At 46.0% G+C, this 24,135-nt stretch overlaps 1 protein-coding gene and 1 long non-coding RNA gene across 2 annotated transcripts in view; both read left to right on the top strand.

The window, feature by feature from the left end:
- Positions 1-24,135, top strand: part of LOC115203507 (neogenin) — a gene marked incomplete in the record, with an annotated part of 232,472 nt that overhangs the window by 92,866 nt on the left and 115,471 nt on the right.
- On the top strand, positions 8,873-9,507 carry LOC115203508 (uncharacterized). Its single transcript, XR_003880180.1, has 2 exons — positions 8,873-9,275; positions 9,323-9,507. It is a non-coding gene; the product is annotated as an uncharacterized LOC115203508 (long non-coding RNA).

Genomic DNA, 24,135 nt, shown 5'->3' with positions numbered 1-24,135 from the left:
CTGCCTGTGTGTGTGTGTGTGTGTGTGTGTGCGCCTGCCTGCCTGTGTGTGTGTGTGCGCCTGCCTGCCTGTGTGTGTGTGTGTGCGCCTGCCTGCGTGTCTGTGTGTGTGTGCGCCTGCCTGTGTGTCTGTGTGTGTGTGTGCGCCTGTGTGTGTGTGTGTGCGCCTGCCTATGTGTGTGTGTGCCTGCCTGCCTGTGTGTGTGTGTGTGTGTGTGCGCGCCTGCCTGCCTGCCTATGTGTGTGTGTGTGTGTGTGCCGCCTGCCTGTGTGTGTGTGTGTGCCTGCCTGCCTGTGTGTGCGCGTGCCTGCCTGTGTGTGTGTGTGCGCCTGCCTGCCTGTGTGTGTGTGTGTGCGCCGGCCTGCCTGTGTGTGTGTGTGTGCGCCGGCCTGCCTGTGTGTGTGTGTGTGCGCCTGCCTGCCTGTGTGTGTGTGCGCCTGCCTGCCTGCCTGTGTGTGTGTGCGCCTGCCTGCCTGCCTGTGTGTGTGTGTGTGTTTGTGCGCCTGCCTGCCTGTGTGTGTGTGTGTGTGTGTGCGCCTGCCTGTGTGTGTGTGCGCCTGCCTGTGTGTGCGCCTGCCTGCCTGTGTGTGTGTGCGCCTGCCTGTGTGTGTGTGTGTGTGTGCGCCTGCCTGTGTGTCTGTGTGTGTGTGCGCCTGTGTGTGTGTGTGCGCCTGTGTGTGTGTGTGCGCCTGCCTGTGTGTGTGTCCGCCTGCCTGTGTGTGTGTGCGCCTGCCTGTGTGTGTGTGCGCCTGCCTGTGTGTGTGTGCGCCTGCCTGTGTGTGCCTGCCTGCCTGCCTGCCTGCCTGCCTGCCTACCTGCCTCTGTGCGTGCGCCTGGCTGCCTCTGTGCGTGCGCCTGGCTGCCTCTGTGTGTGCGCCTGGCTGCCTCTGTGTGTGCGCCTGCCTGCCTCTGTGTGTGCGCCTGCCTGCCTGTGTGTGTGCGCGCCTGCCTGCCTGTGTGTGTGTGCGCCTGCCTGCCTGTGCGCCTGCCTGCCTCTGTGCCTGCCTGCCTCTGTGCCTGTGTGTGTGTGCGTGCCTGTGTGTGTGTGTGCCTGCCTGTGTGTGTGTGCCTGCCTGTGTGTGTGTGCCTGCCTGTGTGTGTGCCTGCCTGTGTGTGTGTGCGCGCGCCTGCCTGTGTGTGTGTGTGTGTGTGTGTGCCTGTGTGTGTGTGTGCCTGCCTGCCTGCCTGTGTGCCTGCCTGCCTGTGTGCCTGCCTGCCTGCCTGCCTGTGTGTGTGCCTGCCTGCCTGCCTGTGTGCCTGCCTGCCTGCCTGTGTGCCTGCCTGCCTGCCTGTGTGCCTGCCTGCCTGCCTGTGTGCCTGCCTGCCTGTGTGTGCGCCTGCCTCTGTGTGTGCGCCTGCCTCTGTGTGTGCCTGCCTGCCTGTGTGTGCGCCTGCCTCTGTGTGTGCGCCTGCCTCTGTGTGTGCGCCTGCCTGTGTGTGTGTGCGCCTGCCTGTGTGTGTGTCTGCCTGCCTGTGTGTGTGTCTGCCTGCCTGTGTGTGCGCCTGCCTCTGTGTGTGCGCCTGCCTCTGTGTGTGCGCCTGCCTCTGTGTGTGCGCCTGCCTGTGTGTGTGTGCGCCTGCCTGTGTGTGTGTCTGCCTGCCTGTGTGTGTGTGTGTGTGTGTGCCTGCCTGTGTGTGCCTGCCTGCCTGTGTGTGCCTGCCTGCCTGTGTGTGCCTGCCTGCCTGTGTGCCTGCCTGTGTGTGCCTGTGTGCCTGCCTGTGTGTGCCTGTGTGCCTGCCTGTGTGTGTGTCTGCGCGCAAGCACACACATGCTTGTCTGTGTTGGTGTAGGCGTGCGGCTTGTCTGTGTTGGTGTAGGCGTGCTGCTTGTCTGTGTTGGTGTAGGCGTGCTGCTTGTCTGTGTTGGTGTAGGCGTGCTCTTTATCTCTGTCTAGAAATTAGGTGCATTTTGGTTCACCTGCTCAGACTTCATTTTAATCTGCACACATGATGTAGTCTGAAAAACACCGCTGAATGTCTGCTATCACCACTCTGTAACACTAAGGCCTAACATGGGCATTTCAACGCTGCTAATGTATTCATGCTAATTCAATGCATGTTGTGTCATGAGATGCATGTGACCCATTCATTTAACATAGAGCTCCACAGCTTGGTCTTGTATGTGGATGTAGGTGGTAAGTGACATCTTAAAACAACGCCTGTTCTGTATTTACGTGCTGGACTGTCTGTTATTGTCACTGTTAAAATCGTGGATGTGGTCAGAGGGCAGGTTGCCACAGCAACCTAACTGACAGCATGATGTCTGCTGAACCTGCACTGGGGACATAGGGGGCAACCCTGAAACAAACACTGCTGGTTACAACAAGTGTGCCTATCAGACACTGGTGATCCTTCACTACCAATGTTATTGTACTGAAAGGTTAAGATGGACTTTATACAGCTTTAGATGCAGATAGCAAATAGGCCTGTCCAGTTTGTCAACTTGAAAACAGCCTACACAAGATTCAAGCAACACTGATGAAGAGTCCATAAACGTTTTGAAGATGGTGTCATGACGTGCAATGGAAATATTCTCTATTCAACTCCATTGGTTTGAGAACACTTGTATCTCCATTGTTTCATGAAAATAACCCAAATTGACGTGAACCCCTGAGCGTCTCACCGTTAAACCAGCCCACATAATTCGGGAGCTATTTTGATTTGTGATAGTTCTACACGTGAAGCAATTTTTCAATTTCAAAGTAATGAAACCTATAATTGACTGTCGGCGAATGAAGATAAACTCTCTCTCTCTGCAGCCGAGGACAAGCCAGAGACTGTTTGGACTGCGATTGCGCATAATGATTTGCTATAACTCCCCTGACTCCTGTGTGTGTTTTCTCTTCCCATTCGATGTTCAGTGAGCTAAGTAATGCATTCATTCCCACTGTATGAGAGGCAGCAGCACATCAATGAAGACGTGTGTGTGACTCAAGGCCGATGGAAACACTGAAGCATTTTCTTTTCCCCTTACCCCTCCTCGCTTTGACTGTTGACATGAAGGTGGGAATTTGATTATCCCGATTTCCGTGCCGACTGTTGACATGTTAATCGTCACAGTTGGAGTGACAGTTCGGAATAGCGTTAAGAACAGTTTTAAGCTCTGCCTTTGTTGACGATGGATATCTTGCTTTGTTATTCATCACCATTCAATTAAGTCAGTGGTGCCTCGCTTTGTTAATGAAAGGACAATGCAAGTAAACACACTGTACATTCTATTCCCATGAATCAGTATTTGTATTTTTTGGCCCTTATGTGTTTGAATGACTCCTGATCGGCTTTCAGAGTTCAAACAACCTTTGACTGGTATGTCTAAGACTGTCCAACCCGACGGCGTGACCAAAGTCTCTTTTCCCACCCAGGTAATCTATCAAACCCATCCGTTTTTTGAACACATTAAGATTGTTGGCCACGATGAGTCTAATGATTTATTCCTTAATGTCTGCAGGAGACCAAAGTGCGCATGACGCACAAACAGCAATGTTTTTGTTTAAGTGTTTCCCGCCACTCATTCGTTGTTAGACAAACCGTCTCCCAGGGGCCCTTTGAAGCTCCCGTCGCTATGCCAGCTGACGATACGTGCCCAACTTCCAAAAGCGGATTTTCAAAGCGACAAGCAGAAAAAGGCATTACTCACCCAGCACAGCTCCAGTAGACCGTGATTAAACCACGTTGAGCTTGGAGCTATTTTGGTAGTCAGATTAGGTAGTTGAGTAGGGAGGAGTGTTAAGGAAGGACCCCACATTCAGTGCATTCGGAAAGTATTCAGACCCCTTGACTTTTTCCACATTTTAAGTTACAGCCTTGTTCTAAAATTGAATAGTTTCCCCCCTCATCAATCTACACACAATAACCCATAATGACACTGTTTTTTTGTGTGAAAAGGAAATGTAAAATGTACATAACTATTCAGACTCTTTTCTCAGTACTTTGTTGAAGCACCTTTGGCAGCGATTACAGCTTCGAGTCTTATTGGGTATGACTCTACAAGCTTGGCACAACAGTATTTGGAGAGAGTCTCCCATTCTTCTCTGCAGATTCTCTCAAGCTCTGTCAGATTGGATGGGGTGCGTCGCTGCACAGCTATTTTCACTTCTCTCCAGAGATGTTCAATCAGGTTCAAGTCCGGGTTCTGGTTGGGCCACTCAAGGACATTGAGACTTGTCCCGAAGCCACTCCTATGTTGTCTTGGCTGTGTGTTTAGGGTTGTTGTCCAGTTGGAAGGTGAACCGTCGCCCCAGTCTGAGGTCCTGAGCGCTCTGGAGCAGGTTTTCATCAAGGATCTCTGTACTTTGCGCCGTTCATCTTTCCCTCGATTCTGACAAGTCTCCCTGCTGCTGAAAAACATTCCCACAGCATAATGCTGCCACCACCATGCTTCACCGTAAGGATAGTGCCAGGTTTCCTCCAGACGTGACGCTTGGCATTCAGGCCAAAGAGTTCGATCTTGCTTTCATCAGACCAGAGAATCTTGGTTCCCATGGTCTGTCCTTTAGGTGCCTTTTGGCTAACTCCAAGCGGGCTGTCATGCCTTTTTGTTGAGTGGCTTGTGTCTGGCCACTCTACCATAAAGGCCTGATTGGTGGAGTGCTGCAGAGATGGTTGTCCTTCTGGAAGGTTCTCCCATCTCCACAGAGGACCTCTGGAGCTCTGTCAGTGACCATCGAGTTCTTGGTCACCTCCCTGACCAAGGACTTTCAGCCCCGATTGCTCATTTTGGCTGGGCAGCCAGCTCTAGGAAGAGTCTTCGTGGTTCCATACTTCTTCCATTTAAGAATGATGGAGGCCACTGTGTTCTTGGGGACCTTCAACGCTGCAGACCTTTTTTGGTAGCATTCCCCAGATTTGTGCCTCGACACAATCCTGTCACGGCGCTCTACAGACAATTCCTTCAACCTCATGGCTTGGATTTTGCTCTGACATGCACTGCCAACTGTTGGACCTTATCTAGACAGCTGTGTGCTTTTCCAAATCATGTCCAATCAATTGAATTTACCACAGGTGGACTCCAAGTTGGAGAAACATCTCAAGGATGAACACAGCATGCACCTGAGCTCAATTGCGAGTCTCATAGCAAAGGGTCTGAATAATTAAAGTACCTGTCCAAAGTTTGGATACTACGTATTCTACGTAGTAGAATAAAAATTAAGACATCAAAACTATAAAAACACATGGAATCATGTAGTAACCAAAAAAGTGTTAAACAATCTATTTTATTATTAGAGATTCTTCAAAGTAGCCACCCTTTGCCTTGACAGCATTGCATTGCACAACCAAATGTGTTGGAGTTCCCACATATGCTGAGCACTTGTTGGCTGTTTTTCCTTCACTCTGCGGCCCAACTCATCCTAAACCATCTCAATTGGGTTGAGGTCAGGTGATTTGTGGAGGCCAGGTCATCTGATGCAGCACTCCATCACTATGCTTCTTGGTCAAATAGCCCTTACACAGCCTGGATGTGTGTTGCCATTGTCCTGTTAAAAACAAATGATAGTCCCACTAACGGTAAACCAGATGGGATGGCGTGTCGATGAATTCATAAAAAATGAAATGCTGAAATGTCTCGAGTCAATAATTATTCAACCCCTTTGTTATGGCAAGCCTAAATAAGTTCAGGAGTAAACATTTGCTTAACAAGTCACGTAAGTTGTATGGACTCACTCAGTGGGCAATAATAGTATTTAACATGATTTTGTTAATGACTACCTCATCACTGTATCACACACACAATTATCTGTAAGGTCCCTTAGTTGAGCAGTGAATTTCAAACAGATTCAACCAAAAGACCAGGGAGGATTTCCAATGCCTCGCAAAGAAGGGCACCTATTGGTAGATGGGTAAAAAATGAAAAAATATATTGAATATACCTTTGAGTATGGTGAAGTTATTAATTACACTTTGGATAGTGTATCAATACCCCCAGTCACTACAAAGATACAGGCGTCCTTCCTAAGTCAGTTGCCGAAGAGGAAGGAAACCGCTCAGGGATATTTTTGAGGCCAATGGTGACTTTAAAACAGTTAGTTTAATGGATGTGATAGAACTGAGGATGGTTCAACAACATTGTTGTTACTCCACACTACTAACCTAAATGGGAGTGAAAAGGAAGCCTGTACAGAATAAAAATATATTACAAAACACGCATCCTGTCAGCAACAAGCTTTTTGCCCTGAGGTGTTTTTTGTTTGGTGCAAATACAACACATTACGGAGTATCACTTTCCATAATTTCAAGCATAGTGGTGGCTGCATCATGTTATGCTTGTAAGGACTGGCAAGTTTACAAGATAAAAAAATAAATGGAATTGAGCTAAGCACAGGCAAAATCCTAGAGGAAAAACTGGTTTTCTGCTTTCCACCAAACACTGGGAGATTGAATTCACCTGTCAGCAGGACAACAACCTAAAACACAAGGCCAGATCTACACTGGAGTTGCTTACCAAGAAGACCGTGGATGTTCTTGAGTAGCCGAGCTATGGCAAGACCTGAAAAATGGCTGTCTAGCAATGATCAACAACCAATTTGACAGAGCTTGAAGAATTTAAGACAAAATGGGCAAATATTGCACAATCCAGGTGTGGAAAGCTCTGAGACTTACTCAGACTCTGCTGTAATCTCTGCCAAAGGTGCTTCTACAAAGTATTGACTCAGGGGTGTAAATACTTACGGAAATATGGATTTCTGTATTTCATTTTGAATGAATTTGCAAATATTTCTAAAAACGTGTTTTCACTTTGTCATTATGGGGCATTGGGTGAGATTAATTTAATCCATTTTGAATTCAGGCTGTAACACAACAAACTCAGAAATAAGTCAAGGGGTATGAATATTTTCTGAAGGCCCTATTAGCAGGATGAACATGGTAAAGCTCTGTGTAGGCTGGCAGCAAGGGGCTTAGTTGATCATCTACCAGAGGGAATGAACACTGCGTCATTCACGGTCAGATACATAATCAGAGAGACTGGAGAGTGGTCTGAAAGTTATTTTTGCTCACTCTATTCATTCTCTCTCTGTTACTGCCATCTCCATTTGCATAAGATATTTTGACCAACTTCACTTCTGGGTGTTTTGTTTACGTTCCCTCTCCTCGTTGAGATTCAGCACCTGGCTCCTCTGAGCGGTGTGCATAGGCTAGGAGGACAGCGTATGGTTATTAGTGGTAGGTTGTAGGTTGACTTAAAATGGATATGTCCGCGAGGCGGGTGGGTTTAAGGTCATGAAATATTGTGGATGGAGGGCAGGTGGGTTGACTAAAGAGCAAACAAAACACGAGAGAAATCAAAATGTATCATTTTTGTGAAATTGATATCTATAGGCTACATGGATGTGTTTCTTTCATTATTTTTAGGCTATCTGGCATTAGTGTATAAGCCTAAGCTTTAAGTCCTAACGTTACTTTTGTCAAATAGCCTTCACGCCAATCGCCTAACACTTTTGTAAAATGGGCAGAAAAAGTTCACATTGATCCAAAAAGGACCTAGTTTAATTCAATAAGAGAAAAGCTGAAAATCAATTGAAGGGAGAGTCAGAAAAGTCATGTTTGGGAAAGATGTGGTGAAGGGAGGCGCTATACACATTTGTGTCACTAGATGTGGACTTCAAATAGGCCTATGGCACGTCAAGGCAACTGTAGCCTATTGTTCACATGGGTTACATGGAAACTGACATCTGGACACTGACTGTAGGTCTATAACCTCTGTCTTAATATTAACTCCTGCAGAATGAAGTATTTCTTGCAGTAAAATTATACACCAAATGTACATTTTGACTTGGGAACAGTAGTGGAGAGAAATTATTTATTTCCGCAGCTTGAGAGAATGTGCAGTTAGTACCTTTACAGATGGTCCCCTAGCTTTATCAGCATCTTAAAAGCTGTTAGTATTTAAATAACATAAAATATGCTTCCAAGCCAAACTGGAATCTTATCACAAACGTTGCGCCGTTTTTATAACTTTATATTTCCTTACAACTAATTAAACTGATGTCATTTGGACGTTTTGCACACAATAAACAACATATTTCTTTTTGTTATTGCATTTTCTCCTTGGTCGCTAAACGTCTTTGCTCCGCAAAAGAAGCAGAGATGACCGATGCAACTTTACTGACGTCAACTAGATAGAATGAATGCTTCAATCATTTATGACATTCTGGTGAGGAAGGGTTTATGGCAGAAGAGAAGCTGCATCTATCTAATTATAGAAGTTGACTAACAAATAGCCTAACAAAATGTTGGAAATTATAAGCAAAAGCATATCTAAATCAGGCCCCAAAACACTGCACTCCCTGTCAAAAAAAGTCATTTGGCTGTCTGACTGTAGCCTGCATTTTCTATATTAGTAGGTTAGGGCTGACTGCGGGCCTCAGATTTTCACTATCACATACAGCCCGGCGGTTGCTGATGTGTTACCAATTGTGGTCGGGTGAACAAACAGGTGACCCTACCACTAATGGTTATACCTAGGAGGTTACGCCTGTACCTGCACCTCCATCTCTAATGGTTATACCTAGGAGGTTACGCCTGTACCTGCACCTCCATCTCTAATGGTTATACCTAGGAGGTTACGGCTGTATCTACACCTCCATCTCTAATGGTATACCTAGGAGGTTACGGCTGTATCTACACCTCCATCTCTAATGGTATACCTAGGAGGTTACGGCTGTATCTACACCTCCATCTCTAATGGTTATACCTAGGAGGTTACGGCTGTATCTACACCTCCATCTCTAATGGTTATACCTAGGAGGTTACGGCTGTATCTACCCCTCCATCTCTAAGGGTTATACCTAGGAGGTTACGGCTGTATCTACACCTCCATCTCTAATGGTTATACCTAGGAGGTTACGGCTGTACCTGCACCTCCATCTCTAATGGTTATACCTAGGAGGTTACGGCTGTATCTACACCTCCATCTCTAATGGTTATACCTAGGAGGTTACGGCTGTATCTACACCTCCATCTCTAATGGTTATACCTAGGAGGTTACGCCTGTACCTGCACCTCCATCCCCTCTCTAATGGTTATACCTAGGAGGTTACGGCTGTATCTACACCTCCATCCCCTCTCTAATGGTTATACCTAGGAGGTTACGGCTGTATCTACACCTCCATCTCTAATGGTTATACCTAGGAGGTTACGGCTGTATCTACACCTCCATCTCTAATGGTTATACCTAGGAGGTTACGCCTGTACCTGCACCTCCATCCCCTCTCTAATGGTTATACCTAGGAGGTTACGGCTGTATCTACACCTCCATCTCTAATGGTTATACCTAGGAGGTTACGGCTGTATCTACACCTCCATCTCTAAGGGTTATACCTAGGAGGTTACGGCTGTACCTACACCTCCATCCCCTCCCTGTGCCCCTTTGATCTCCCTGCGGTCAACCTGCACACGCTCGCACGTGAGGCGCCGCCGGGTTTTCATATCAAAACTTGCCCGTTTTTAAAAGCCAACTTGGGGCTTTTGAACTCTGAAAGAAGACTTCAGTATTAAAAAAAAAAAAAAAAATGTTAAGCCTGCCTGGGCCCGAGGGAAATCGCTTCAAACACACCTATGTTTTATCAGACGGACAGACCGGGGAGAGGGAAAGTAACTTTTTCTTTTGATCAACACACTTGAACAGACAAGCTCCGAGTGTGAGGGGAGCTAGTTCTGACACCTGCACCAAGTCATGTTTAAAATGTACCCACAGATTGAGGTGGACATTTACATCCACCTGCCTCTACCATCGACGGCTTTGTGCTTGTCTGTAATTTTGTGATGTCATGATTGGAAGATTAGACAGTCGTCCCCCCCCCCCCCCCTTCCGGTGTGCTACATTGTAGACTCCAGATAGAGACTTGCCTATGGACTGACAGCCCATTGAAGTGGTACATGAAAGCGTGCCTGTGTTTTTCTTCCTCTTAAATGTAGTGTTAGTGTGTCCCCATAGACGTGGTATTTCAGGGCCTGTGATGGTCTATTCATGTATTTCGGGATAGGGGTAGGGGAGGGAGCTCTTTCGAGCCGTGTACCATTTCACACGCTTGCATACAGGGCAGACTAGGTGTGGAGGGGCTGACAGGGTGGCTGACACCTTAATAAGCACTGCTCAGCTGAGTCCCCCCTCCCCCCAGACCAACTCAATACACTGGCATCTCCCTCCAACTGAATGCATTCACACTTTTCCAATCCAAAACCAGCCTTCTCATGATAACACGCCTGCCTTATTTCACTTTCCAGTTCCCCTTGATTCATGCTGGTGGCAAGTCATAGTCGTCTGGACCCAGTGGCTGCTGTATGTTTGTTTGCTAGCCTTTAGCCAGAAGCTCATTTTTATTTGTGGTTTTGCACAGGAGCCCAGACCCTCTGTCTGGGCTCCTGTCTCTCTGTCACTCAGAACTAATAAAAAGAGGGAAAGGGGGAGGAGAGTCGTTGCCATGTAACAGGATTCTTGTGTTTTCTCGAGCATCAAGGGAATAAATAAAAGCACGGAATAAAACAAGCGTTGGACGTGTTTTCCATGTGAAATAAATCCTGTTAGAGAGCTGTCAGAGCCTGCTCACGCCTGCTACGACGGGGTGATTCTCTTCATGTGCGGGGGCGAGACTTTATTTGTATGAGAGGGATACAGGAGAATGAAAGAAATACGGACATACTGTGTGTGTGTACAAGAGAAAGGGAGAGTGCTTATGTGTGAGAGGAAGAGGAGGGAGAGGAGGGAGAGAGCGGACAAAAACATGATCAATTAACCCTTAGAATCAGCTATTAAAGACTTCCAGAACCCACTGGATTCTCCAATTACATTGAATGAACTACAGGACAAAACGCAAACCTTCCAACCCAAAAAGGCCTGTGGTGTTGATAATATCCTCAATGAAATGATCAAATATACAGACCACAAATTCCAATTGGATATTCTTAAACTCTTTAACGTCATCCTCCACTCTTCTCAATATTTGGAACCAAGGACTAATCACCTCAAGTCACAAAAATGGAGACAAATTTGACCCCAGTAACTACCATGGGATATGTGTCAACAGCAACCTTAAATCCTCTGCATTAACAGCAGACTCCTACGTTTCCTCAGTGAAAACAATGTATTGAGCAAATGTCAAATTGGCTTTTTACCAAACTACTGTACGACAGACCACATATACCTTAATTGTCAAGGAAACAAAAGCAAAGTCTTATGATTTGTTGATTTCCAAAAAGCTTTTCACTTCATTTGATATGGTCTGCTATACAAATTGATGGAAAGCGTGTTGGGGGAAACGCATACAACATTATAAAATCCATGTACACAAACAAGTGTGCAGTTAAAATGGGCAAAAAACAGGGAGACAGGGATGCAGCTTGAGCCCCACCCTCAACATTTATATCAACGAATTGGCGAGGGCACTAGAACAGTCTGCAGCACCCGGCCTCACCCTACTAGAATCTGAAGTCAAATGTCTACAGTTTGCTGATGATCTGGTGCTTCTGTCCCCAAACAAGGAGGGCCTACAGCAGCACCTAGATCTACTGCATAGATTCTTTCAGACCCTGACAGGGAGTCTTAGTAAGACTAAAATAATGGTGTTCCAAAAAAGGTCCAGTTACTAGGACCACAAATACACATTCCATCTAGACACAGTTGCCCTAGCCCAGACCTCACAACCATAAAGGGCAATGGGTTCTATAACTGATTCAATTATTTTGGGATCCTAATTGGGATGTGAAATTTTATGTTCCTTTTGATGGTGTAGAAGGTCCTTCTTGCCTCGTCTTTCAGATCGTTCACAGCTTTGTTGAAGTTCCCTGTGGTGCTGATGTTTAGGCCGAGGTAGGTATAGTTTGTGTGCCATCACAGCAGCAAGATTTGTGATTTGTTGCCACAAGAAAAAGGTAACCAGTAAAGAACAAACACCGTTGTAAATACAACCCATATTTGTTTATTTATTTTCGCTTTTGTTCTTTAACAATTTGCTTGTTGTTACAACACTGTACATAGCCATACTATTTTGTGAGTGTAATGTTTACTGTTAATTTCTGATTGTTTACTTTTCTTTATCTACAGTTGAAGTCAGAAGTTTATACACACCGTAGCCAAATAGATTTAAACTCAGTTTTTCAAAATCCCTGACATTTAATCCTAGTAAAAATTCCCTGTTTTAGGTCAGTTAGGATCACCACTTTATTTTAAGAATGTGAAATGTCAGAATAATAGTAGAGAGAATGATTTACTTCAGCTTTTATTTCTTCCATCACATTCCCAGTGGGTCAGAAGTTTACATACACTCAGGTTTGTAGGCCTTCTTGCTTGCACACACTTTCAGTTTTGCCCACACATTTTCTATGGGATTGAGGTCAGGGCTTTGTGATGGCCACTCCAATACCTTGACTTTGTTGTCCTTAAGCCATTTTGCCACAGCTTTGGTAGTATGCTTGGGGTCATTGTCCATTTGGAAGACCCATTAGCGACCAAGTTTTAACTTCCTGACTGATGTCTTGAGATGTTGCTTCAATATATCCACATCATTTTCCTCCCTCATGATGTCACCTATTTTGAGAATATCTCCGTGTTTCACGGTTGGGATGGTGTTCTTTGGCTTGCAAGCGTCCCCCTCTTTTAACATGTCTCCTTCCTGAGCGGTATGACGGCTGCGTGGTCCCATGGTGTTTATACTTGCGTACTATTGTTTGTACAGATGAACGTGGTACCTTCAGGCGTTTGGAAATTGCTCCCAAGGATGAACCAGACTTGGATGTCTATAATTTTTTTTTCTGAGGTCTTGGCTGATTTCTTTTGATTTTCCCATGATGTCAAGCAAAGAGGCACTGAGTTTGAAGGTAGGCCTTGAAATACATCCACAGGTACACCTCCAATTGATTCAAATTATGTCAATTAGCCTATCAGAAGCTTCTAAAGCCATGACATAATTTTCTTGAATTTTTCCAAGCTGTTTAAAGGCCCAGTCAACTTAGTGTATGTAAACTTCTGACCCACTGGAATTGTGATACAGTGAATTATAAGTGAAATAATCTGTCTGTAAACAATTGTTGGAACAATTACTTGTGTCATGCACAAAGTAGATGTCCTAACCGACTTGCCAAAACTATAGTTTGTTAACAAGAAATTTGTGGAGTGGTTGAAAAACGAGTTTTAATGACTCCAAGCTAAGTGTATGTAAACTTCCCACTTCAACTGTATGTCACCTGCTTTAGCAATGTACACATGTTTCCCATGCCGATAAAGCCCATTGAATTAAATTGAGAAGGAAAGATGGAGCGAGATGGAAGAAAGTGTATCCGTGTCCTCGTTTCACTGGGCTGCCCTGAACTCTGTGTGTGAGGGCCCCAGGGAGGGGGTTGGAGTTCCTCCTCTCTCACTGCATGGTGCCCTCCTTACAATGATTGGAGCAGGCAGGCTGCGGAGGCCTGTCAGCCTCCGCGAGGGAGGTAGAGGGGGATGGAGGGTGAGGGGGATGGAGGGTGAGGGGGATGGAGGGTGAGGGGGGTAGAGAGGGATGGGGGAGATATGAAATGGTGGTGCTGAGTCTGATCAACTCATATTTTATTTGTCATATGCGCCGAATACAACCGGCGTAGATCTTACCGTGAGCCCTTAACCACCAATGCAGTTTTAAAGTACGAATTTGCTAAATAAATGAAAGGAAATATAACAGCGCTATATACAAGGGGTGCCGAGTCTGTGCAGGGCTACGTGTTAGTCAATGTAAAGTGCCTATGCATAGATGATAAACTACACTCTACCTCCTTGTGGTCAGATGCTGAGAAGTTGCCATACCAAGTGGTGATGCGACCAGTCAGGATGCTCTCAATGTTGCAGCTGTAGAACTGTTTGAGGATCTGAGGTCCCAAGCCAAATCTTTTCAGTCTTCTGAGGGGGAATAGGTGTTGTCGTGTCCTCTTCACGACTGTGTTGGTGTGTTTGGACCGTGATGGAAAGAAGGTTTACCCAAAATGCTTAAATGAAAAGGAAGGAATCAGGTGCTCCACTGAGGGACTTGAAAATCCCCAACAAACCTTCCTTACCCCAGGATACTTCAACTTGTGACTATCTGGGAGAAGGAAGATAAAGGAACGCTCTGTTGCTATAGAAATCTGATTGTTTACTTGTCCTGTCAATGAATCTATTGGCTTATATTTCAGCATGTATCTCCCTCATCAGAGCCTTGAGTAGGAAACATGTGTGAGGCACCCAGGACCTCAATATCAGGCGGTGTAAAAACAAGGCCCGGAAATCGTTATACTCTGCTTCCGCACGACAAGCTGCACCAACAGGCTCCTGAACAGCTTCTATCCCCAAGCCATAAGGCTGTTAAATAGCTAACAGAATGGCTACATGGACTATCTGAGTGTTGACCCTTGTATTTTACTTGTATTTTTTCCCTGTCTCTATGCACAGTCACCGGACTGACACTCCAACACACATAACATGCACACACACTTATACTGATTCTACACACGCACACACTCTCATACAATCATAATTTACACTGCTGCTACTCTGTTTATCATATATCTTGATGCCTAGTCACATTACCCCTATACATATCTACCTCTATCACTCCAGTATCCCTGCACATTAGGTTATGGAACTGACCCTGTATATAGCTTCTTACTTTCTCCTGTTCTTATTTGCATTTCTTGTCTGTTTTTGTTCTACCTTGATTTGGTGCTACATTGATATGAATTACTGTGTTGTTTGGAGCTGACAAAGGCATTTCACTGTACTTGTGCATGTGACATTAAAACTTGAAGCTATTATAGTGTGTAGGCCTTTGTGCATCTACAGCACAGTGTAGGCCTTTGTTTGTTCTATACATGTTTTATTATGTGCCAGTGTGTGTGCTTGCCTTGCGCTCAGGTTTAGACATACAGACAGAAGGCACACAGTGAGCCAGACAAGGTAAAACAACAGTGGCAGCTTGTTTCAGCCCTAGCAGCAGTCATGGTGTTGGTCCCCCCCCCACCACAGCATACTTTCACACACATTCCCACTTCTCACACATTTTCATCTAGGGTCATGCGATTATGTGGTTATAGAATATTTCCTAGTACACACATGGATTTTGTTCCGTAAGGGCATGTGTAGTCTATGCAGGAATTAAGGGCATTTGTAGTCTATGCAGGAATTAAGGGCATTTGTAGTCTATGCAGGAAAGCGCTTAGACAATGAGTTGGTATTCTAATCAATGTCTCCAGCTGTCAAGCTTTGCCTTGTATGTTGCATACTGTAGACACATCCAGCAAGCCTTTTCAGGGGTCGTTGATCAGAGCTTCTATTGGAAGCTGATTCTCATTCTGCACGTTGACTGGCGTCGATGGAGAGCCCCAGCTGCACGCCATTATGTGATCTCCAGATAGACGTGTTGAACTAATCATCTGTCTGACGGTCAGTCAGAGCCGTCCAGGTGTTGGACAGATTAGTGGATGTGTTGTGCACCTGCTGGTCTAAGCTGGTGAAGTCAGTCAGTCACAGCCAGGCAGTGTTTATCTACCAATCAGAATGGGGGACAGGGAAATCGGAGGAGAGGTAAAAAACAAGCAATTATTTTGGTCCTGCAGGCAGTCGTAGTTGATCAAGTCAGCCCCATTCTCATAGTAGAAGGAGCATATTGTTTTTGGCTTGAACCCCATAAGTTCCTCTTTTATCAATTTTGGTTGACTTGCACTTACATTCATTAACGGAGGTACAACGGTACCATTAACCCGTTCCGCGGTGTAAGTGCAGCAGCCACCAGCTGGCTACAGAGTATGTAGTACTATGGTGAGGATCTCCAAACTGGCTATCTCTGCCAGGAGAAGTGTGTGTGTGTGTGTGGGGGGGGCTAACTGACAGTAATTCACCAGCTCATCATGCGGTAGACTGGGTAAATGATGATGAATGGTTGTTACCATGGTGAATGACATCATGGCTCCCACGTCACATTTGTGTGTCTCACTGACTCCAATCCAACATCTGCTCTTCCCAACCCGGTGTTGTGAAAATACACACACACACACACACACACACACACACACACAGAGAAACACACATACACAAGTAGGCACTAGGGATGGGCATCTTCTGTTTCAAGACTGTTAGATTTGTACCTAGAATCATGGCCTCTGATAGGATACAGGAACGATAGGCATCTAGAATCATGGCCTCTGATAGGATACAGGAACGATAGGCATCTAGAATCATGGCCTCTGATAGGATACAGGAACGATACGCATCTAGATACATGGCCTCTGATAGGATACAGGAACGATACGCATCTAGAATCATGGCCTCTGATAAGATACAGGAACGATACGCATCTGGAATCATGGCCTCTGATAGGATAAAGGAACAATACGCATCTAGAATCATGGCCTCTGATAGGATACAGGAACGATACGTATCTAGAATCATGGCCTCTGATAGGATACAGGAACAATACGCATCTAGAATCATGGCCTCTGATAGGATACAGGAACGATACGCATCTAGAATCATGGCCTCTGATAAGATACAGGAACGATACGCATCTAGAATCATGGCCTCTGATAAGATACAGGAACGATACGCATCTAGAATCATGGCCTCTGATAGGATAAAGGAACGATACGCATCTAGAATCATGGCCTCTGATAGGATACAGGAACGATACGCATCTAGAATCATGGCCTCTGATAGGATACAGGAACAATACGCATCTAGAATCATGGCCTCTGATAGGATACAGGAACGATACGCATCTAGAATCATGGCCTCTAAGATACAGGAACGATACGCATCTAGAATCATGGCCTCTAAGATACAGGAACGATACGCATCTAGAATCATGGCCTCTGATAAGATACAGGAACGATACGCATCTAGAATCATGGCCTCTGATAGGATACAGGAACGATACGCATCTAGAATCATGGCCTCTGATAGGATACAGGAACGATACGCATCTAGAATCATGGCCTCTGATAGGATACAGGAACGATACGCATCTAGAATCATGGCCTCTGATAGGATAAAGGAACAATACGCATCTAGAATCATGGCCTCTGATAGGATACAGGAACGATACGCATCTAGAATCATGGCCTCTGATAGGATAAAGGAACAATACGCATCTAGAATCATGGCCTCTGATAGGATACAGGAACGATACGCATCTAGAATCATGGCCTCTGATAAGATACAGGAACGATACGCATCTAGATACATGTCCTCTGATAGGATACAGGAACGATACGCATCTAGAATCATGGCCTCTGATAAGATACAGGAACGATACGCATCTAGAATCATGGCCTCTGATAGGATAAAGGAACAATACGCATCTAGAATCATGGCCTCTGATAGGATACAGGAACGATACGCATCTAGAATCATGGCCTCTGATAGGATAAAGGAACAATACGCATCTAGAATCATGGCCTCTGATAGGATACAGGAACGATACGCATCTAGAATCATGGCCTCTAAGATACAGGAACGATACGCATCTAGAATCATGGCCTCTGATAGGATAAAGGAACAATACGCATTTAGAATCATGGCCTCTGATAGGATACAGGAACGATACGCATCTAGAATCATGGCCTCTGATAGGATACAGGAACGATACGCATCTAGATACATGGTCTCTGATAGGATACAGGAACGATAGGCATCTAGAATCATGGCCTCTGATAGGATACAGGAACGATAGGCATCTAGAATCATGGCCTCTGATAGGATACAGGAACGATACGCATCTAGAATCATGGCCTCTGATAGGATACAGGAACGATACGCATCTAGATACATGGCCTCTGATAGGATACAGGAACGATAGGCATCTAGAATCATGGCCTCTGATAGGATACAGGAACGATACGCATCTAGAATCATGGCCTCTGATAGGATACAGGAACGATACGCATCTAGGTACATGGCCTACGTTTTAGTTTGAAACAATTAGAGGTTTGATTAGAGGAAGGAATCGATGCGATTGGCTGGGTGTCTGTGTATATGGTGTATAGGTCTATGGCCCTCAAACTCAACTCTGTACCTCCATGCCAATTCCACTGCCTTTTTTTCATTGTTCCCCTCTAATCAAGGACTGATTTAGACTTGGTACAATGAATGGGTGCAATGAATTATCAGGTAGAACAGAAAACCAGCAGGCTCAGGTTCTCTTAGGGTAAGAGTTGAATACCCCTAGTCTACGGTGTATGTAGTCACCTGAGCTGAGCCATAACAAGACCCAAACCGTGCTTAACACCCGGAAGCCAGCCGCACCAGTGTGTCAGAGGAAACGCCGTTCAACTAAAGACCGAAGTCAGCCTGCAGGCGCCAGGCCCGCCACAAGGAGTCGCTAGAGCGCAGTGAGCCAAGTAAAGCCCCCCCCCCCCCCCGCCAAACCCTCCCGGACGCTGGGCCAATTGTGCGCCCCACCCTATGGGACTCCCAGTCACGGCCGTTTGTGACACAGCCTGGGATCGAACCTGGGTCTGTAGTGATGCCTCAAGCACTGCATAGCAGTGCCTTAGATCGCTGTGCCACTCAGGGGGCCTCAACACATTCTTGCTGATTTTGTCTTGAATAAAGAACATTTTTGACCAAGTTAATCTCTCATGTTGTATGTGCGGTGGAATAACCAAAGGCAATCTACAGAAAATGTTGTAGCCTGATGTTATGAGACTGCTGATGTATTGATTTGTGTAAGCCGTGGATAGGTGAAAGAAATATCAGGACAACTTCTCTCTCCAATGAATGTTTTATTAACTCTCTGGACGGAAGGTCTACACCGCCGTGGCATGAGTTACTTTTCCATCCAAACCAATCTCACGCTGTATATGCTAACTCTGGAGGCCTAAAAGGATATCTCCATTTCATTTAGAACAAAACATTTTAGGATATTAAGAGTTAGTTATAGAAATAGCCTACCAACATAGGCCTAGGCCTCAACTCACAGCACTCGCTAGCGTCCTAAAATCATAAACATCCTGGAAATGTAAAACTTGTGGTCAACAGATGTTTTTTCTTTCTTCCAGATCTTTGAAAACCTCTAAATATTTATATCCAATTATAGAGTTGTCATAGCGGGAATACTAACCTAGACCTACAAATCCCAAATGTTGAACACGGGAATGCAGATGGAAGACTCCGTCCTTCCGTAGCCTATTTAAAATGGATTTGCTGGTGAAATACTGTAGCCTACATTTTTAGTCTTAATCAATGTTGATCAAAACCGTTAAATAAGCTATAGTGTAATGTTGCTCAGTAAAACAATAGGCCGTCAGAATATTAAGTTACAGACAAAAGTGAACTGTTTGCTGCTCTTTCTGGCACGGGATGATCATCACATAAAAAAAGATTTCTACTCAAATGTTTGGCCAACAGAAAACCTAAATGTTTTCCATCTAACTATAGGGATGTCATTATTAAAATAATCCACTGTAACTAGATGCAATCAAATGTCATTTCAAGTTCTCTGCCAGACGAGTCAAAACAATTTTGCTGGCTTGACGGCAATAAAGCTGCAGATCAGTTATTTTCTGAAGGTAAAAATAAAGTCATTATGAGCAGAAAGAGAGTGAAACGACTATTCCTAACGTAAATAAAAAAGAATCCAGATCTGACCGATGCATGCTACATTTGGATTGGTTAAGGGTCCCGCTGACCAATGCACTTGTTTCTCAGACATTTGAACCGGGTTCTGATCCGTATCGGTGAATGGTCACATCCCTAGTAGACCCACTACAGTTGTTTTATTGTAATACAGAGACGTTTGTGACCTTATGGCAGATTACTACTGGCAGACCACGACGAAGATCATTCATGTAAACCTGGTCGCTGACGTCGCTGTGGACAATAGATGTAGGGAAAGAACTCTCTCTTGCCGTATTTATGTGAAGGGACACCTACACATGTCCTATGGTTTCCTTTCACGAAAGTAGTTGTTTACGTGTGTTGTGTAGGGTAGGTCTTTAATGTATAGCGTCTGGTCTGTTGATAGCAACTACACAGATTGCTACATTACAGGGGACTCATCCCAGGATCCAATGCGCTTTAGGCCCATGTGTGTCTGTGCATTGAGACCACGTGTATTCAGCACATCCCATCCACCTGGTATGGGCTGCCCTTTCCCCTACATATCCCAACACTCCTCCTCTCAGCAGCCCTTAGGACGTGTGCTGTTTAATTAGATCCTCCCTCTCCTCCTCCCCTCCTCACATGTTAACATCCTCTCAGTTCTCCATTAGGCTTCCTGGCACAGGCCGAGCATAAACAGGCCGACAGAGAACTGATAACATCTGCAGATGGGCTGCTAGCTCCGCCGCGATAAGCACCAGCAGCAGGCCTTCTCTTCACAATAGGCCCCTGACTGAAATGTGTTAGCACAGTCAGACAGACACAGAAAGAGAAGGGTGAAGGGAGGGAATTGAAGGGGCTAGTAATATTATCCCTCAGGGTTTTATCTGTCTGTCCATCAACTGGCAAAGGGGTTTTTGGTGTTTCTGCTCTCCTTATCTGCTATCAGGATGGCCTGTTGAGCTGGATGCAGGAGGCTCCTCATTCGGGTGGGGCTGCAGGAGGCCCCTCGTTGGGGCTGGAGGAGGCCCCTCGGAGTGTGGTGTGGCTGGTGGAGGCCACTTTTTGGGGTGGGGCTGGTGGAGGCCCCTCGTTGGGGTGGGGTGTGGCTGGTGGAGGGGTAGTAGGGTTTGAAGAAGTGACGGTCGCTGAGAGACTTGAGGAAGAAGGAGAGCCTCAGACAGCCACGGAGGGGGCCAGTTGTGATTGGATGGCTCATGGTGTTTTTGTAGACACTGGTGTTGGATGTGATTGGCAGGTCCTTACTGGCGACATCACAGCCTTCTCTTTTGAACCTCTCGCTGCACTGCCATTTCTCTCTCTCTCCATCTCTTCTCTCTATCTCTTCTCTGATAAGAAACGAGGCAAGAGAGAGAGTGAGAGGTTTGCAGTCTGCCCCGACAAAACATTTACCTGAGCTTTTGTAACAGGAGCAGCCACTCCCCGCGGCGCCACGGTCTCCCCTGGCAACAACCTCTGCGGGAAGGTCGGCACAAATGGGCCAAGAATGAGCTAAGTTCAGAGGGATAAAATAAGACACTTTAACACGATTAAGGGCCCTAATGTAATCAGCATGGTTCCAGATACAACTCAGTTATCTAATGAAACAGGCTTTTCCTCTAGAAACAGGGCATTACCTTAGCTGGTGACTGGCAGGAACCATGCGGGGCTGAACACATACGGATGCACACGGATGCACACGGAGACACGGATGCACACGGATGCACGGATGCACACGGATGCACACGGAGACACACGGAGACACGGATGCACACGGAGATACGGATGCACACGGATAGACACGGATGCACACGGATGCACGGATAGACACGGATGCACACGGAGACACGGAGACACGGATGCACACGGAGACACGGATGCACACGGAGACACGGATGCACACGGATGCACGGATGCACACGGATGCACGGATGCACACAGAGACACGGAGACAGGGATGCACACGGAGACAGGGATGCACACGGAGACAGGGATGCACACGGAGACACGGATGCACACGGAGACACGGATGCACACGGAGACACGGATGCACACGGAGACACGGATGCACACGGATGCACACGGATGCACACGGATGCACACGGATGCACACGGAGACACGGATGCACACGGAGACACGGATGCACACGGATGCACGGATGCACACAGACACACTCGCTCATTCTTCTTCATCCTCTTCAGGCATATCATCAACAAAAGACACAGATAAGCAGTATCAGGATCTGTATCCTGTAATCCCAGCGTTGAAACATTTTAAATTGTTGATTTACATTTCATGAATGCACAATACCTCGTCTCCAGTCTGTTGATTTGGACGCCCTGTAGCACATTTACATCAACCTGGCCGTGTATAAATTAAAGAAGTCAGCCGAGACCCCCCCACTGAGACAGCACTGTGTCTCACACACAAGATGGTTCCAAACTAGTATTGACAGGTTTTGTTTGTGTGGAAAAGATGCTGTGTACTGGTATTGCATTCCTCGCAGGACATAGATTGACAGGAGCCATTTTGTCTTGCGTGTCCTTGGCCAGGGAGAGGCTATACGGACACGCCCGGTGCCCCAATTGATGACGTATTTCACTCAGCTGAGGGTGGAGTGGAGACGAATGGTGTCATTTCAGTCATTCGTCCTGATTGAGCCCTACCGGATAGCTAGTTTATGCTGGCAGCAGCATGGTGCTAGTTAAAAAAGAAAGTTATCTTTATTTCGATAGGCGAGTGAGAAATAACGTGTAGTATTGGTCACCGTCTGTAATCTGGATGTCACTGTGATATGCCAATGAGCTAACATAACGACAAGCCGGTGACCATGGAGGTGCTCCTCAGTGGGCAGCAGTTGCTTTACCGGGAAGCTGTGGTCTATCACATGTCGCTGGTGCTAGACAACAAGGCTAATTTACTTCCATAGAAAAAAAGAAAGGAAAACGCTGCTCATGTTCCCAGGTGGTTTTTATTTCTAACAGCGTTTCCACCCGCAGGTCTTCATCAGGCCTCCAGACCTCAGGGTGAAACGCTGTTGTAAATAAAATCACCTGGGAGCATGAGCAGCAGTGTGCCATGTTGACCTTTCTGTTTTCCATCAGTTTGTCTACAACTCCAGCACCTGTAGAAAGTACCTGGATGTGTGTATGTTCTTCAGCTTTTGTACAAATTGTTCCCTTCTCAATTATATTTTGAGTGGGATAGCAGCTTACATGAGAATTCACTTAATATTGGTAGTAACCATCTGGATACCACTGTGATACAGCCCACACTGCCCAGTGGGGAGAGTTGCAAGCCGGCAACGCAAAAACACGGGTCACAATGTGTCCTTGGCTCCCGAGTCCCACTAGCCGGGCTACTGCTGTCCTGCAGTAACTTAGAGAAGTAGCCTGATGGTGTAGATAATATCAGGCCAGTAAGGAGAGGGAAGTAGCTAGGTGGTGTAGATAATATCAGGCCAGTAAGAAGAGGGAAGTAGCCTGATGGTGTAGATAATATCAGGCCAGTAAGGAGAGGGAAGTAGCTAGGTGGTGTAGATAATATCAGGCCAGTAAGGAGAGGGAAGTAGCTAGGTGGTGTAGATAATATCAGGCCAGTAAGAAGAGGGAAGTAGCTAGGTGGTGTAGATAATATCAGGCCAGTAAGGAGAGGGAAGTAGCTAGGTGGTGTAGATAATATCAGGCCAGTAAGAAGAGGGAAGTAGCCTGATGGTGTAGATAATATCAGGCCAGTAAGGAGAGGGAAGTAGCTAGGTGGTGTAGATAATATCAGGCCAGTAAGGAGATGGAAGTAGCCTGATGGTGTAGATAATATCAGGCCAGTAAGGAGAGGGAAGTAGCTAGGTGGTGTAGATAATATCAGGCCAGTAAGGAGAGGGAAGTAGCCTGGTGGTGTAGATAATACCAGGCCAGTAAGAAGAGGGAAGTAGCCTGATGGTGTAGTTAATATCAGGCCAGTAAGGAGAGGGAAGTAGCTAGGTGGTGTAGATAATATCAGGCCAGTAAGGAGAGGGAAGTAGCCTGATGGTGTAGATAATATCAGGCCAGTAAGGAGAGGGAAGTAGCCTGATGGTGTAGATAATATCAGGCCAGTAAGGAGAGGGAAGTAGCCTGATGGTGTAGATAATATCAGGCCAGTAAGGAGAGGGAAGTAGCTAGGTGGTGTAGTTAATATCAGGCCAGTAAGGAGAGGGAAGTAGCTAGGTGGTGTAGTTAATATCAGGCCAGTAAGGAGAGGGAAGTAGCTAGGTGGTGTAGATAATATCAGGCCAGTAAGGAGAGGGAAGTAGCTAGGTGGTGTAGATAATATCAGGCCAGTAAGGAGAGGGAAGTAGCTAGGTGGTGTAGATAATATCAGGCCAGTAAGAAGAGGGAAGTAGCCTGATGGTGTAGATAATATCAGGCCAGTAAGGAGAGGGAAGTAGCCTGATGGTGTAGATAATATCAGGCCAGTAAGGAGAGGGAAGTAGCCTGATGGTGTAGATAATATCAGGCCAGTAAGGAGCGGGAAGTAGCCTGATGGTGTAGTTAATATCAGGCCAGTAAGAAGAGGGAAGTAGCTAGGTGGTGTAGATAATATCAGGCCAGTAAGGAGAGGGAAG

This window comes from Salmo trutta, chromosome 12, assembly GCF_901001165.1.
Source record: "Salmo trutta chromosome 12, fSalTru1.1, whole genome shotgun sequence".
NCBI lineage: Eukaryota > Metazoa > Chordata > Actinopteri > Salmoniformes > Salmonidae > Salmo > Salmo trutta.
The sequence above is the reverse complement of the archived record's forward strand: the minus strand, read 5'-3'. Positions and strand labels throughout refer to the sequence as shown.